Source organism: Hemiscyllium ocellatum, chromosome 10 (genome assembly GCF_020745735.1).
Source record: "Hemiscyllium ocellatum isolate sHemOce1 chromosome 10, sHemOce1.pat.X.cur, whole genome shotgun sequence".
NCBI classification, from domain to species: Eukaryota; Metazoa; Chordata; class Chondrichthyes; order Orectolobiformes; family Hemiscylliidae; genus Hemiscyllium; species Hemiscyllium ocellatum.
The window spans coordinates 103,215,555-103,231,403 of record NC_083410.1 but is presented as its reverse complement, the minus strand read 5'-3'; positions in this window follow the sequence as shown (position 1 = coordinate 103,231,403).

The window sequence follows — 15,849 nt, the reverse complement described above, 5'->3', positions numbered from 1 at the left end:
ATTATTGAGCGATTCAGCAGATCCAGCAGTGTCTGAGCAGAGAGAAACAGAAGGGTTCCTGGACCCAAAATGTTAACTTTGATTTCTCTACAGATGCCATGAGACCTGCTGAGTTTTTCCAGCAATTTCTGCGTTTATTTCAGATCTTTACCATCCACAATTCCTTTTCTCATTCTAACATTTTAACGAACGGGTTTTGTGGCCCTATGTATTTCTGCTCCCATTAATTTAGCCTACGTTCTCTCCAAAGAATGTGAATTCCAATTGTGGATCTGCATCATTTGCTGTCTTCATGATCTGGGTGTTAACAATCTCCAAACAAAAACCCTCCGCTACAGGAATCTGTCCACATCTTCTCTACGGTCTATTAAATATTGTGTTGCAATTAAGTAGCTATGAAGATTATGCCACAATTACATATTGTCATCAGTGAAATATTAAAAGCATTCAAATCAATTCTCCATAATGAGCAGACGTAATAATTGCAGATTCTTGGTTTGCATTGTTAGTGATACCCATAGCGTGTTATCCCATGCTGTTTCACACAGGCACCGAATGTATGAGAGTGAGGTTGTGCATTTATGTCATTATATATCTCCCACACTAAGGAGCAAATGAAAAGCCCCTGTGTAGGTGTATAAAGACAGCCATGTTGGGTGAAGTAGTTTCACATTGCTAACCCCATTGCAGCCACAGCTTTCGCCAAAGCTTTCAATGTATTTTTGTACCACAGATCATCACATGTGTCTATCGACTACTACCTTATGTTTTTTTATTGTTATTTTCTGCTTAAGTTGTCTCTTCTACTGTCACTTCACATCAGTTGTCTGGGTTTGATTAGACTAGATTCTCTACAGTGGCCCAACCAGTCCACATCAACCCTCCAAAGAGTAACCCACCCAGACCCATTTCCCCTCTGACTAATGCACCTAACACTATGGGCAATTTAACACGGTCAGCACAGCTCTGGACCATGGGAGGAAACTCAGCATACAGTCACCTGAGGCTGGAATCAAACCTGGGACCCTGGCACTGTGAGGCAGCAGTGCTAATCACCATGACACCCACAGTTGTAAGTGAGTTTCTTGTTTTGACACACAATTTTCAGATGGGATCCATTTAACTTCATTCTCGATTGCTAGGCAAGATGTTGTGAAACTTGAAAAGGTTCAGAAAAGATTTACAAGGATGTTGCTGGGGTTGGAGGGTTTGAGCTGTAGGGAGAGGCTGAATAGGCTGGGGCTGTTTTCCCTGGAGCATCGGAGGCTGAGGGGTGACCTTATAGAGGTTTGTAAAATCTTAAGGGCAAGTATAGGGTAAAGAGACAAAGTCTTTTTCCCAGTGTAAGTGAGTCCAGAACTAGAGGGCATAGATTGAAGGTGAGAGGGGAAAGATTTAAAAGGGACCTAAGAGGCAACTTTGTCACACAGAGGGTGGTACATGTATGGAATGAGCTGCCAGAGGAGGTGGTGGAGGCTAGTACAATTACAATATTTAAAAGGCATCTGTATGGGTATATGAATAGGGTATATGAATTAGGGTTGTGGGCCAAATACTGGGATTTATTAAGTTAGGAAATCTGGTCAGCATGGACGAGTTGAACCAAGGGGTCTGTTTCCGTGCTGTACAGTTCAATGACTTTAAATGAGATGTTGCTTTTTTTACATTCAAAAAATGAATGGTCTAGAGGATACATACCTCAGTCAAAGCTACTCATTCCTCTTCTCATGATGTGATACTGAAACAAATCGCCATAATACATGACGAACAATTACTGCATAAAATGGTGGGATTATATTCCAGTGATAATATTGTATGCATTTTATTAGCATGTGTTGTCTACTAATTTGAATTATGTAAACATATGCTAATTGTTCTTGAAATGATGGCACAAAACACTGTTTGCATCGTCATTTTCTCTTATTGCTAAGATTAATATCTGTTCAATATATATAATTTTTCATTCTATTTACCAGATTTAAAAGAAAATTCTTTCATGGAATGTGGATATCATTGGCAAAGCAGTATTTGTTATCCATCACTACCTGCCCTTGAACTGATTGACTCTCTAGACTATATCAGAGATAGTTAGGAGCCAACCACATTGCTGTTGGTCTGGAGTCACATGTAGATGGGGTAAAGATGGCAGATTTCCTTCCCTTAAGGGCACTAGGGTTTTCACAGCAGTTGTGAAGCAGTCACGATTAAAGTGGCTTGTAATTCTCATATTCCAGGGATGGCACAGTAACACAGCAGTCTGTACTACTACCTCACAGCACCAGTGACCTGAGTTTGATTCCACACTTGGGTAACTGTTTGTGTGGAGGTTGTGCTTTCTCCCTGTGTCTATATGGGTTTCTGCCCAGAGTCCAAAAATATGCAGGTTAGATGGATTGGCTGTGCTAAATTGCCCTTAGTGTTCAGGGATGTGCAGGCGGGGTGGATTCGCCATAGGAAATGTAGGGTTAATGGGGATAAGGTGGGTCTGGGTGGGATGCCCTTTGGAGAGTTGGTGCGGACTTGAAGGGGCCTGCATCCTCACTGTATGGATTCTATTAATAAAAAGGTGACTGAGCTCAGCTTTTAAACTGTCATGGTGGCACTTGGATGTACATCTCCAGAAGGTTAGCCTGGGGCTCTCGATCACCAATCCAGGATCTTTAACACTATGCCAATGTACCCTCATTTCAAAATATGCTCGTTGTAATTACTGTGTTCATATATTATGGTAGAAACAACTCATCAGGCATCAAACAGGACTTGCTACAGGCAAATATTATCCTAGTCTGAAAAAAAGACTTGAAATGTTATATCTGTTTACATCTCCACAGATGCAGGCAGACCTGTTGAGTTTCTCCAGCACTTTCTGTTTTTATTTCCGATCTCCAGCATCCTCAGTAGCTTTTATTACAGCTTACCCTTACTCCTGTTCACAACACTCTCTTACTTAAAAGCAAAATACTATGGATGCTGAAATCTGAAATAAGGACAGAAAGTCTCCATAGATGCTGCCAGACCTACGGATTCCCTTGATGTTCTCTTATTCCATACATCCCAATACCGTGGAAGCAGACATTTGGCCCACCAAGTCCACTCCAACCCTCCAAAGAGCATCCCACCCACACCCACCACCTTACCCTGTACTTCCTATGGCTATCCAACTAGCTTACATATTCCGGTGTCACAATGGGCAATTTAGCATGGTCAGTCCACACTGACCTGCACATCTTTGGACTGTGTGTGAAAAACCAGAGCACCAAGAGGAAACCCACGCAAACACAAAGGGAATGTGTGTACTCTGCACAGACAGTCACCCAAAGTTGGAATCAAACCCAGGTCCCTGGCGCTGTGAGGCACCAGTGCTAACCACTGTGCCACCCACCTTTCACTTGGAGTTTGCATTCAGAAGGAATTTGTGCCACATTCTTCTGATCTAATTGTAATTTGAGTGACAGGCATTAGAGAACTATAGCATTTCCCCAACACATGAATCTTCTGCAAATCTAAAGGGTCCTGTAAAAACTCCTCCATCAGCACTTATTGATATTTAGCTTCAACCTCTCTCCTCTTTGGTTATATTTATCCTTTAGCCCGAATACTTGGGTGTCATCAGGCTACATGGACAGTCAGAACTGGTCCAATCTTGTTCTCACCCAGTGTCTGAAAAGGGAAGGAATTATTAAGAAAAGAATCGTGAATAATCCTGCAGGTTTTTTTTCTCTTCAGAGCAGAGAGGGAACAGATAATAAATCTTGTGGAAATCAAAACCATGGGATAAAATTCATGGATAGATACCAGGCTGAAGGTACAAGCTCCTCTGCAATATACAGCTGGCTCAAATCACTTTGTCTGATCAAATGTTTCTTCAGGGGTTTTTGTTTTGAAACCTTATTCACCTGTTTTTAGTGTGCTCACGGAACCTTAAGCAGAGAGATTTAGCAGCAACTCTGTCAGAACATTTACATCCCATGTCCAAGTGAAATTCTAAGTCAAAGCTGCTGTAATATTTGCAAAGCACAATGATATACACAATCCTATGCAAACAGAGGTTTCCACTGGTAATCATGCACCTATCATAAGGTCAACTAAATCCCTTTAGGCTGTTAGACTGTGTTCTCTTTTTAAGAAAAACTGTACTATGTTACAATGACTCTGACCGGCAATGTGTAGAAGCTAATGAGGCTTTACTTAATTGCTTTCGGGTTTTGAACTGAGGCTGAGTAACTAAGTGCTCATTATCTTGAATTGGTTTCACTGATACTTCAAACTTAAAGAGCCCTTCCCTCAATTGCATTTGAATGAAACTGTGTGCTCATTTGGATAAGTCTTTAAGTGTAATATATCAGAGAAAAGTCAACAGTGTTGACTTTTTCTCAACCTCATTGAGACGTAGCACTCATCTGTGATATACACATTACACATGTTATAACTTAGTTGGTTTCCAAATCATAAAAGCTCCTGGAACTCTCTCCCTCAATGCAACGCAGCACATGGGCTGTAGTCAGTCAATATGGCAGCTCACCACCCCCATAGCAAGGACAACTCAAGATTGGCAATTAGATTAGATTCCATACAATGTGGAAGCAGGCCCGTTGGCCCAATCCGTCTACCTCCAAAGAGTAACCCACCCAGACCCATTTCCCTCTGACTAATGCCCCTAACACTATGGGGGCATAGTGTTAGGGGCACATCTTTGGACTGTGGGAGGAAACCAGAGCACCCCCCAGAAGAAAATTACGCAGATACAGGAAGAATGTGCAAACTCCACACAGTCACCCAAGACTGGAATTGAACCTGGGATCCTGGTGCTGTGAGGCAGCAGTGCTAACCGCTGAGCCACAAAGCTGAGCCAGCCAGTAGTGCCCATGTCTCGTGAGGAATTGAAATTGAGTGTCATTGTCACCGATTACATACATAGCACCATTAAATTCAATAACCCCCCATCCCTTGTTTATTCCTGGCAATAATGTGATATTAAGAAATTGCAATTTCCCACGACATGAAAGTCTGGGATCACTCGTCGAGGTTTATAAAATCATAGGGGTATGGATAGGGTGAATGGTAGCTGTCTTTTCCCTCGGATGGGGGCATTTTTTAAGGTGAGAGGAGAGAGATTTAAAAAAGGCACAGAGGGCAATTCTTTTACACTGAGGGTTACTCAGGTGTGGAATGAGCTTCCTGAGGAAGTAGTGGATGTGGGCACAGTTGCAATGTTTAAAAGGCACCCAGGTGAGTACATAAATAGGACAGGTTTGGAAGGGTATGGGCCAGGAGCAGGTAGGAGGGATCTAGTTAAGTTTGGGATTATGTTCGGTGCGGACTGGTTATACAGAAGGGTCTGTTTCAATGCTGTATGACTCTGACTCAACGTGGATAAAACTGTGTTAAATTTGGCCTGTCCCTTTAAGGCCACTCCTCAAATCAGTAAGGCGTTCTGAGGAAAGAGCAGGACACTAAAATCAGAAAAAAAATAATCACAGGAAATGACAGTCTTTCCTTGCTTCCTTTACACTTTGAAATGCAGCAAGTGCTTGTTGGATGTGTATAAAGATAGATTGTCTAATTGCCATGTCGAAGATAATTCACTCACTGTCTGCAATTGCATTACTCTCTGCTGAAGACTCTTTTTTTTTCTTCCAATGGGGCACGTTCGGACAGGAGGTAACTGTGGAGTTTTATGTCAGATTGTGCAATAGTCTATACAATGCACCTTGACTTGCCTATCACAACACAGCCACCCCTTTGACCGCACCCTTGCCCCTGAATTTTATCTTTTCTCCATTCTTACACTGGGGAGATAATGATCAAAAAGATTAATCCAACTTTAGGCAAATCTCATTTCCAAGTAAGTGTAAGAAACATGACCACTACCTCTATTAGCAATGAAACTGGACATTAATGTTTGAAGTTGCCTGGATTCCCTGCAGTTACTCTTTCACCATTTAAGATGTCTTTACGCAGAGAGTTGTGAATGCATGGACTGCGTTGCCAGTTGAGGTGGTGGAAGCGAAGTCATTGGGGACATTTAAGCGACTGCTGGACATGCACATGGATAGCAGTGAGTTGAGGGGGGTGTAGGTTGTTACTATCTTTTACATTAGGATTAAACCTCGGCACAACATCGTGGGCCGAAGGGCCTGTTCTGTGCTGTACTTTTCTGTGTGAAATGTTGCAGTCAAAGAGATGGCAGGGTGGTTCAATGTTTACTCGAAGATTTTAACCTACTGCAAATCCTCTTACAAGGATGCCTTCCTTGAAGAAGCTCTCTTCCTCCCTCTACAAGGATTTCAGTGAGTCCCTCTCTCACTGCACCCCCCAGATCATCTCCTCTGCACAGAAACTTTTACCTCCTTCCACCTATCCCACCTCCATCGCCCCTCCCCCTAGTCCCTCCTCCCTACCTTTTATCTTAGCCTGCTTGGCTCTCTCTCTCTTATTCCTGATGAAGGGCTTATGCTCGAAACGTCGAATTCTCTATTCCTGAGATGCTGCCTGGCCTGCTGTGCTTTGACCAGCAACACATTTGCAGCTGGTTCAATGTTAATGCTGTTGCCTCACAACATCAGTGACCTGAGTCGCTATCTGTAAGGAGTTTGCACATTCTCCCTGTAATTTGATTTATTGTAGTCACATGTACTTAAGTACAGTGAAAAGTTTTATTTTGAGAGCAGTGCATGCAGATAATAGCAAACAAAGCCATACAGATCATAGGGTGCTCAGTCAGAGTGTGGCATCCAAGGTTACACTGCATAGGAGGTAGATAAAGCAAGATCAACCTTATTAGAAGTTAGATAAAGTAACAGTCTAATAACAGCAGGGAAGAAGCTAGCATTTAACCAGTTGTACGTGTGTTCAAGCTTCAGTGTCTTCTGCCTGATGGAAAGGTTGAAGATAGTATTACCAGGATGGGAGGGGTATTTGATGATGTTGACAACCTTTCCGTGACAATGAGACGTGTAAATGGAGTCCATGGATGGGAGGTTGCTTTCAGTGACGGTCTGGCCTGTGCACGCCACCTTCTGTACTGTCTGGGTTGGTGATTTCCTCCCACAGTCCAAAGGTGTGCAGGTTAGGGTGGATTGGCCATGCTAAATTGCCCATAGTATCCAGGGATGTGCAGGTGAGGTGGACTAGCCGTGGGAAATGTAGGGTTGCAGAGATCGGGTAGGAAGCACTTCACGGGGTTGGTGTGGAGTTGATGTGCCACATGGTCTGCTTTCATACTGTAGGAATTCTATATTTACTTTTGGCCCTCTGGACTGAGTTATGTGTTGGCTTAATTTCCAGTGATTGATAGGCTGCCTTTGTTTAATAATCACAAAAAGAGCAACAGGAGTAAATATGCATTCCATATGTCTTTACCCAGTAAGACTTGCAATGTGGGAACAAACCAGTTAGCTTCTTGTGGCTTGACTTGGCTCACTGTGCAACCTATTTTTCACAACACGGATCATTAAAAGAAAAGTTAAGCCTTCCAACTTCTCTCTCTCTCTCTCTCTCCACAGCAGTAAGCTGCAAGGGCAGTTTATCATTTAATAAATCTTAATTAACCCACCTTAGTAATCATTTATGAGTGTTTCCACACAATTAGTGTCATGCGTTTCTTAATGACACATTGCATGTGCATGTCTTTACAGAGAAGGAATTTACAACAAATACCTCAAACCCGGCATGTCTGTCAAATATTGCTATTGACGCAGGCAACATTTCAAAATGTAGAGAAACCAAGCTCAGACAGACACTTCAGCCCTTAGAGTCTGGAACTGTGATCCTCTTTATACATTACTTAACTCTAAATGTATTTATAATAATAATCTGAAATGAGAAGGTGGCAATGCATTTTTAAAACTCCTTTTCCTTCCAGTGTTTTTCTCTCCTGACACCTGTAGCTCAGCCACATGCATAGTACAGGTTCCTTGGTGACTGGTCACACTCCATCTGTGTGTGTGTGTGTGTGTGTGTGTGTGTGTGTGTGTGTGTGTGTGTGTGTTTTTTCCAGAAGACTATTTGACTGCGGAAAGCAAATTCTATAACCCCCCACACAATCTCGGACTCTGTCCAGCCTGAATTGTGGGAGGGTTTGTTCTCTAGATTTGTTTTTCATTTTCTTCTTCCGTCTTCCCTTTCATTTTTTCTCAAACCTACCCAATGAACAGAGCTCTTCGGCAGGAGGAGGCTTTAGCAGCCTCCCAGGAGGCAGTAACAGAGACTTCAGAGACAGCATGGTTACAGAGTCAGTTAGTGGGCCTGTATATCCCAGAGGGGACACTCTCTCTGGGGCATGGTGTGAGCTGGTGTAGCCTGGAGTGGGACACTCTCTCTGGGGCATGTTGTGAGCTGGTGTATCCCAGAGTGGGACACTCTCTCTGGGACATGGTGTGGGCTGGTGCAGCCCAGAGTGGGACACTTTCTTTGGGGGATGGTGTGGGCTGGAGTAGCCCGGAGTGGGACACTCTCTCTGGAGCATGGTATGGGCTGGTGTAGCACGGAGTAGGACACTCTCTCTGGGGGATGGTGTGGGCTGGTGTAGCACGGAGTGGGACACTCTCTCTGGAGCATGGTATGGGCTGGTGTAGCACGGAGTAGGACACTCTCTCTGGGGGATGGTGTGGGCTGGTGTAGCACGGAGTGGGACACTCTCTCTGGGGGATGGTGTGGGCTGGTGTAGCACGGAGTAGGACACTCTCTCTGGGGATGGTATGGGCGGGTGTAGCCCGGAGTGGGACACTCTCTCTGGGACATGGTGTGGGCTGGTGTAGCCCGGAGCGGGACACTCTCTCTGGGCCATGTTGTGAGATTGCGTAGCCTGGAGTGGGACACTCTCTGGGGATGGTGTTGGCTAGAGTAGCCTGGAGTGGGACAGTCTCTCTGGGGCATGTTGTGAACTGGTGTAGCCCGGAGTGAGGCACTCTCCATGGGACATGGTGTGGACTGGTGTCGCCTGGAGTGGGACACTCTCTCTGGGGAATTGGGGAATGGTGTGTGCAGGTGTAGCCTGGAGTGGGACACTCTCTTTGGGGCCTGGAGTTGGCACTCTGGCAGTGGTAACACAGAAGTTACCTTTTTGAAATTATATTCCAAGTTAATATGAATGGTGTCTATATACTGCAACAGTACACACTTGCCACTATATTTTACATTGAATACATGTGAGAATAAAGGATATTCTGTTATATTCTATTCTATGTTTGAGAAGTTTTACAGACAATGTAATTTTGATCGAGGGATTGATAGTTAGAGAGAGGTTGCTAGAACAGAAAGTGGGAAAGAGAGAATGAGATAAACAGATATATCGGCATAAAATATGAACACAACTCATGCTAAGTTGTAGTGAAAGCATCAGTGATAGTGGACATGTTTGAAAAGGATGGTTTAGGATAGGGACATCCCAAGAAAAACGTGTTGAAACCCAGAAGCCATGTGACCAACGCCGAGTGAAGAAAGGGGCGGTGTTATTGCACAAAAGGCCAGAGTGGGAGGACTGAAAATTGCAGGCGGTGACAGAAACGTGGAGGAGAATTCAGAGCTTAGGGTGGAGCAAGACCACAAGAAACATTTGAAGGTGGGGATGTTGATTTTTAATTCAGGAACAGGGAGGCGATGTCAGTCAGTGAGAGTTGAAGTTGATGTGTGGGTGAAACTCCATGTCAACCAATGCAGAAGTGGCTCAATTTCAGAAAAAGTTGGAAGTTAATCTCAAAGTCAGGGAGACCAACAAGGAGGTTATTGGGAGGATTGAAACCAGTGGTGACGCATGTGTAGGTAATTGTGTTTACAGTCATGTGGATAAGGCAGAGATAGATCAAAGCAGTCTCCGTAAAAGTAGGTGTTTTTACAGTGGAGCGGACATGGAGATTTAAACTCAGGCCTGAATCAAACCGAATGGCAGGCTTCTGGAAGCTGAAGGGAGAAGAAGCTGAAAATGTGTTGCTGGAAAAGCGCAGCAGGTCAGGCAGCATCCGAGGAACAGGAGATTCGACATTTCGGGCATAAGCCCTTCTTCAGGAATGGAGGCCATTCTTGAAGAAGGGCTTATGCCCGAAACGTCGAATTTCCTGTTCCTTGGATGCTGCCTGACCTGCTGCGCTTTTCCAGCAACACATTTTTAGCTCTGATCTCCAGTATCTGCAGTCCTCACTTTCTCCTTGAAGGGAGGAGAAGCTGAGTTGGAGTCAGTAACATGAGAAGAGAATTGAGTCCATGGGCAATGAAATGTCTTCAGAGATAAGAAATTTTGATTGATCTATGTTTGACCAATAGACAATCAGACCTACAAAATAATAAGATAAATACAGGTGAGGAAAACCACTCTGTTCATTTTTGCGAAAGCATCGAGAAACAGCTCCACCATTGAGAAAACCAATTGTTTCTGAAATATCCGTGGCATTTTTACCTTAACTTTCCCACAGATGTCTGTTTGATAAGCTAATAGTTATTTTATAGAATATTCTGACATCGGTGTTAAGTTCTCTTTTGCGAGAATCCAGTGTGGAAAGAGGCCATTTGGCCCATCAAGTGATACTGACCCTCCAAAAGCATCCCCCCCAGAGCTATCCTTCACTCTTCTCATGGCTAATGCACTTACTATACATATTCCTGGACACTATGGACAATTTAGCATGGCCAACCCACCTCACCAGCACACCTTTGGACTGTGGAAGGAAATCCACACAGACACTGGGAGAATGCGCCAACGCTACACAGTCACCCAAGGGTGGAATCCAGCCTGAGTTATTGGTGTTGTGAGGCAGCAATGCTAACCACTGAGCCACTGTGCCACCTTACATTCAATTAATTAAGAGTTTCCATTCTGAAATCCTTTTCCCAACTCTCTGTCATCTTTTAGTTAGCCAGCCCTCAATCAATAATAATATGTTACCTCTGCCACGATGGGCTCTTAACCTTATCAACGTTTCCTAGCATGTGGCATCTTATCAAACACCTTCTGGAAATCCAAATATATTACATTTACAGGGTGCCCTTTATCTATCCTGCTGTTAAATCCTCAAAGAAGTCTAATAAATTTATCAGGCATACATTCCTTTTCATAAAACCATGATGAAGCTATTCAATTGTATTATATTTTTCTAAATGCTCAGCTGTTACATCTTTTAGTTTGGAATCTGATACTTTCCCAATAGCAGAAATTAAGCGTTAAGATCTTCAGGCAGAGTTTTAACTGGGAGCGAGGTTTTTGAATGAAACTCTTCAAAAGGCCATGATTACAAAGTATTCCCAGTGCCGTGTTATAGTGAGTGTAGAAATAGGAGGATAGAGCAATGATATAGTGAAACTGGAGAAAGTGGTGCAAGAGAAGGTATTGACTTCTTGTCATGTCTGAGAAGGTATGGAGCAGAATTAGGCCATTCGACCCATCAAATTTGCTCCAGCATTTGATCATGGCCGATATGTTCCTTAACCTCTTTCTTCTGTCTTTTCCCGCTAATCCTTGATTCCCTGACTACAGTGGCATGGTGCCTCACAGCGCCAGGGACCCGGGTTTGATTCCCGCGTCAGGTGACTGTCTGTGTGGAGTTTGCATATTCTCCCCGTGTCTGCATGGGTTTCCTCCCACAATCCAAACAATGTGCAGATCCGATGAATTGGCCATGCTAAATTGCCAAGTCTGGGGTAGGGGAATGAGTCTCGGTGGGTTACTTTTCGGAAGGTCAGTGTGGACTTGTTGGTCCAAAGGGTCTGTTCCCACACTGGAGGGAATCTAATCTAATCAAGAACCTATCTATCTCTGTCTTAAATACACTCAACAATGTGGCCTCAACAGCCCTCTGCAACAATGGGTTCCAAAGATTCACCACACTCTGGCTGAAGAAATTCTTCCTAATCTCAGTTCTAAAGGGTTATCCCTTCACTCTGAGGCTGTGCCCTCAGGGCCTAGTCTCTCTTATTAGTGGAACTACCTTTTCCACATCCATTCTGTCCAGGCCTCACAGTATTCCGTAAGTTCCAATCAGATCCCCCCTCTTCTTTCTAAACTCCGTGGAGTACAGAACCAGAGTCCTCAACTGCTCCTCATATGACAAGCCCTTTATCCCCAGGATCATTCTTGCAAACCTCCTCTGGATCCCTCCAATGCCAACACAGCCTTCCTTAGATACAGGCCCCAAAACTGCTCACAGTATTCACAATAATAAACATATATAGCAGGTACTCAGGTGACTCGGCCAATGTCATCTATCTCATGCGCTGCAGGCAAGGATGCCCTGAGGCATGATATATTGGTGAGACCCTGCAGACACTATGACAACAGATGAATGGACACGATGCAACAATCGCCCAGACGGGGATGTTCTCTCCCAGTCGGGAAACACCTCAGCAGTCAAGGGCATTCAACGTCCTATTTCAGGGTAAGCATCATTCAAGTTGGCCTTTGAGATACCCAACCACACAGGATCATCGAGCAGAAATTGATGGCCAAGCTCTGTACCCATGAAGACGACCTCAGTCGAGATCTTGGGTTCATGTCACACTACATGTGACCCCCACACCACACTGTTCTATACCTATAAAACCTTCCTTACTGATTTGTTTTGACACTTTCACCATGATAACTTGTTATGATCTCTCTACTTTAATTAGTTTATAGAGTTTTAGATTTCTTGTTACTTTGGTTAAACCCTCAGCATGTGATTCTTGTACCTATCATGCTATTTTAGCCATTTCCAGCACCACCTCATTTTCAATTTTTTTGTAATTATCTCTTTGCCTCATTTATTGGATAATAGGTCATCCCCTTCACTTACTATTTATTTATTGACACTTTACTCACACTGTCTGACACTTTTGATCACCCACACAGACTTCTTATTTGATACTCCACTCGCACCATTAGTATGGTCTTTTGATCTCTCTGCCGAGAAATGTTGTGCCTCTGTGCTTTTCTTCACTTTGCCTGATGAAGAGGCAGCGATTTCAAATGAACCTGTTGGACTATAGCCTGGTCTTGTGTGACTTCTGACCCTGTCCATCCCAGTCCAACACCAGCGCCTGCATATCATGGGCACAATATTCCAAATGCAGCCTGAACAACTTCAGCTGTACATCCCTGTTCTCATATTCTAGTCCTCTCGAAATGAATGCTAATATTGTATTTGCTTTCTGAACTCCCCACTCAACCTGCCTGTTCACCTTAAGACAATATTGAACTAGGACTCCAACATCTCTTTATGTTTCAGCTTCCAAAACCTTTGCCTTTTTGAGAATAGTCTTCACCTCAATTCTTTCTGTAATCTCCATGCTTCCTTCACACTATCTCTCTCTCCACCAATCTTTGAGTCATCTGCAAACTGGCAAAAAATGTCCTTAGATCCTTGGTCCAGATCACTAATGTATAATGAAGAGTAACCCACCTAGACCCATCCCCCTATCCCATTACTTTGCATTTCCCCTGATTAATGCACCTAGCCTACACATCCCAGAACACCACGGGCAACTTACCTGACCTGCACATCTTTGGACTGTGGGAAGAAACCCAAACACCCAGAGGGAACCCACACAGACACGGGGAGAATGTACAAACTCCACACAGTCATCTGAGGGTAGATTTGAACCCAGGTCCTTGGTGGTGTGAGGTAGCAGTGTTAACCACTGAGCCACCGTACTGCCTGTAACGTGAACAGTTGTGGAACCAACACAAACTCCTGCAGAGCACTACTAGTCACCAGCTGCCATCCTTAAAAAGACTCCTTTGTCCCCATTCTCTTTCTGCCAGCCAGCTAATCCTCTATCTATGCCAGTAAATTGCTGGAACACTATATGATCTCATCTTATTTAAAGCGTCCTGTACATCACCTTTTCAGAAACCTTCTGGAAATCCAAATAGTTCATGTTCACTGACTTCCCTTTGTCTAACTTGCTAGTTACCTCTTCTAGAGGTTCTAACAGACTTTTCATGAATGACCTCCCCTTGACGAAGCCATGCCGACTCAGCCCATTCATTTCCAAGTACTTCACAACCTCATCCTTAATAACGAAGTCTAAACTCTTACCCATGACCAAGGTAAGGCTCTCTAGATTATAATTTCCTGTCTTCTGCTCCCTCCTTTCTTATATAGGTGCGTTACATGAGCCGTTTCCCAGTCCTCTCAGACCCTGCCTGACTCCAATAATTCCTGAAATATCACTACCAATGCCTCTACAATCGCCTCACCCTCCCTTCCATTCCTCACATTGACCCTTCCTTCTAGCCACCAATCAGATTCATTCTTCCCAACAACCAACCAGGTCGTACTCTCTACCTGTCTTCTCCTATCCAGCATCTCACCACCCTGCCCCCCACCCCCGCCTTACCCTTTATCTGCAGTTCCCCTTACACCCACCCACAGTCCCAAAGAAAGGTTACACCCAAAACATTGACTTCTTCATTTCCTGATGCTACTTGGCCTGCTGTGTTCTTCCAGCCTCCTGCGTGTCTACCTTGGATTCCAGCATCTGCAGTTTTTTTGTCTCTACAATCTACTCAGCTATCTCCTTCAGAACCGTGGACTGTACTCTATTTGGTCTGGGTGATTGATCCATCTTCACACCCTTCAGCTTCCCAGCACCTGCTCTTTAGTGATGGCCACTACCCTCACCTCTAATCCCTGATTCTCTTGAGGTTCTGGTCTGCTATTGATGCCTTCCAACATGAAGATTGATACAAAGTACCTATTCAGCTCCTCCACCATTTCTTTGTTCTCCAAGACTACTTTTCCAGTCTCATTTTCCCGTGGTCCACTGTCCATACGTCAAAAAGCACTTAGGCAATCTTCCTTTATATTACAGTCTACCTTACCTTCACATTTCATCTTCTCCCCCTGTTATTGCACGTTTTTAGTTGTCACGGAATCATACAGCACAGAGCCAGACCCTTTAATCCAACCACTCCACGTCACACATAATCCCAAACAAAACTAGTCCCACCTGCCTGCTCCTGGCCCATAACGCTCCAAACCTTTCCTAATCATGTAATTATCCAAACTTCTTTCACGCATTGTAATTGTACCCATGTCCAGCACTTCCTCAGGAAGTACATTCCACATGCAAACCACTCACTGTGTAAAAGAAAAACCCCTCAAGTCTTTTTCAAACTTTTCTCCTCTCACCTTAAAAATGCACCCCTGGTCTTGAACCTCCCCCCCCACCATCATATGGAAAAGACACTTACTATTAACTGTATCCATACCCTTCATTATTTTATAAATTTCTATAAGGTCACCTTTCAACCTCTAAAGCTCCAGTGAAAAAGATCCCAGCCCACCCAGCCTTTCTTTATAACTCAAACCTTCCATACCCAGCAACTTCCTGGTAAATCTCTTCCCAACTCTCTCCAGCTGAGTAATATCCTTCCTATAACTGGGTGACCAGAACTAGACATAGTATTCCAGAAAAGGTCTCACCAATGTCCTATACAACCTCAACATGATTTTCCAATGTCTACAGTCAAACGACTGAGCAGTAAAGGCGAGTGTGTCAAGCAACTTTTTAACCACCTTATCACTATCTGACTGGAAGAGTGTGGCACTGGAAAAGTACAGCCGGTCAGGCAGCACCCGAGGAGCAGGAGAGTCGAGGTTTTGAGCATAAGCTCTTCATCAGGAAGTATCTCCTGCTCCTCGGATGCTGCCTGACCGGCTGTGCTTTTCCAGCACCAACCTTTTCAACTCTGATCTCCAGCATCTGCAGTCTTCACTTTGTCCTAGTTGTCTACATCTGACGCAAATCTCAAAGAATTATGTATCTAGGTCCCTCTGTTCTACAACATTACCCAAGGCCCTACAACTAGTTGTATAAACCCTACCCTTTTTTGTTGCACTAAAATACAATACCTTGCATTTATCTTCACTGGTTTTT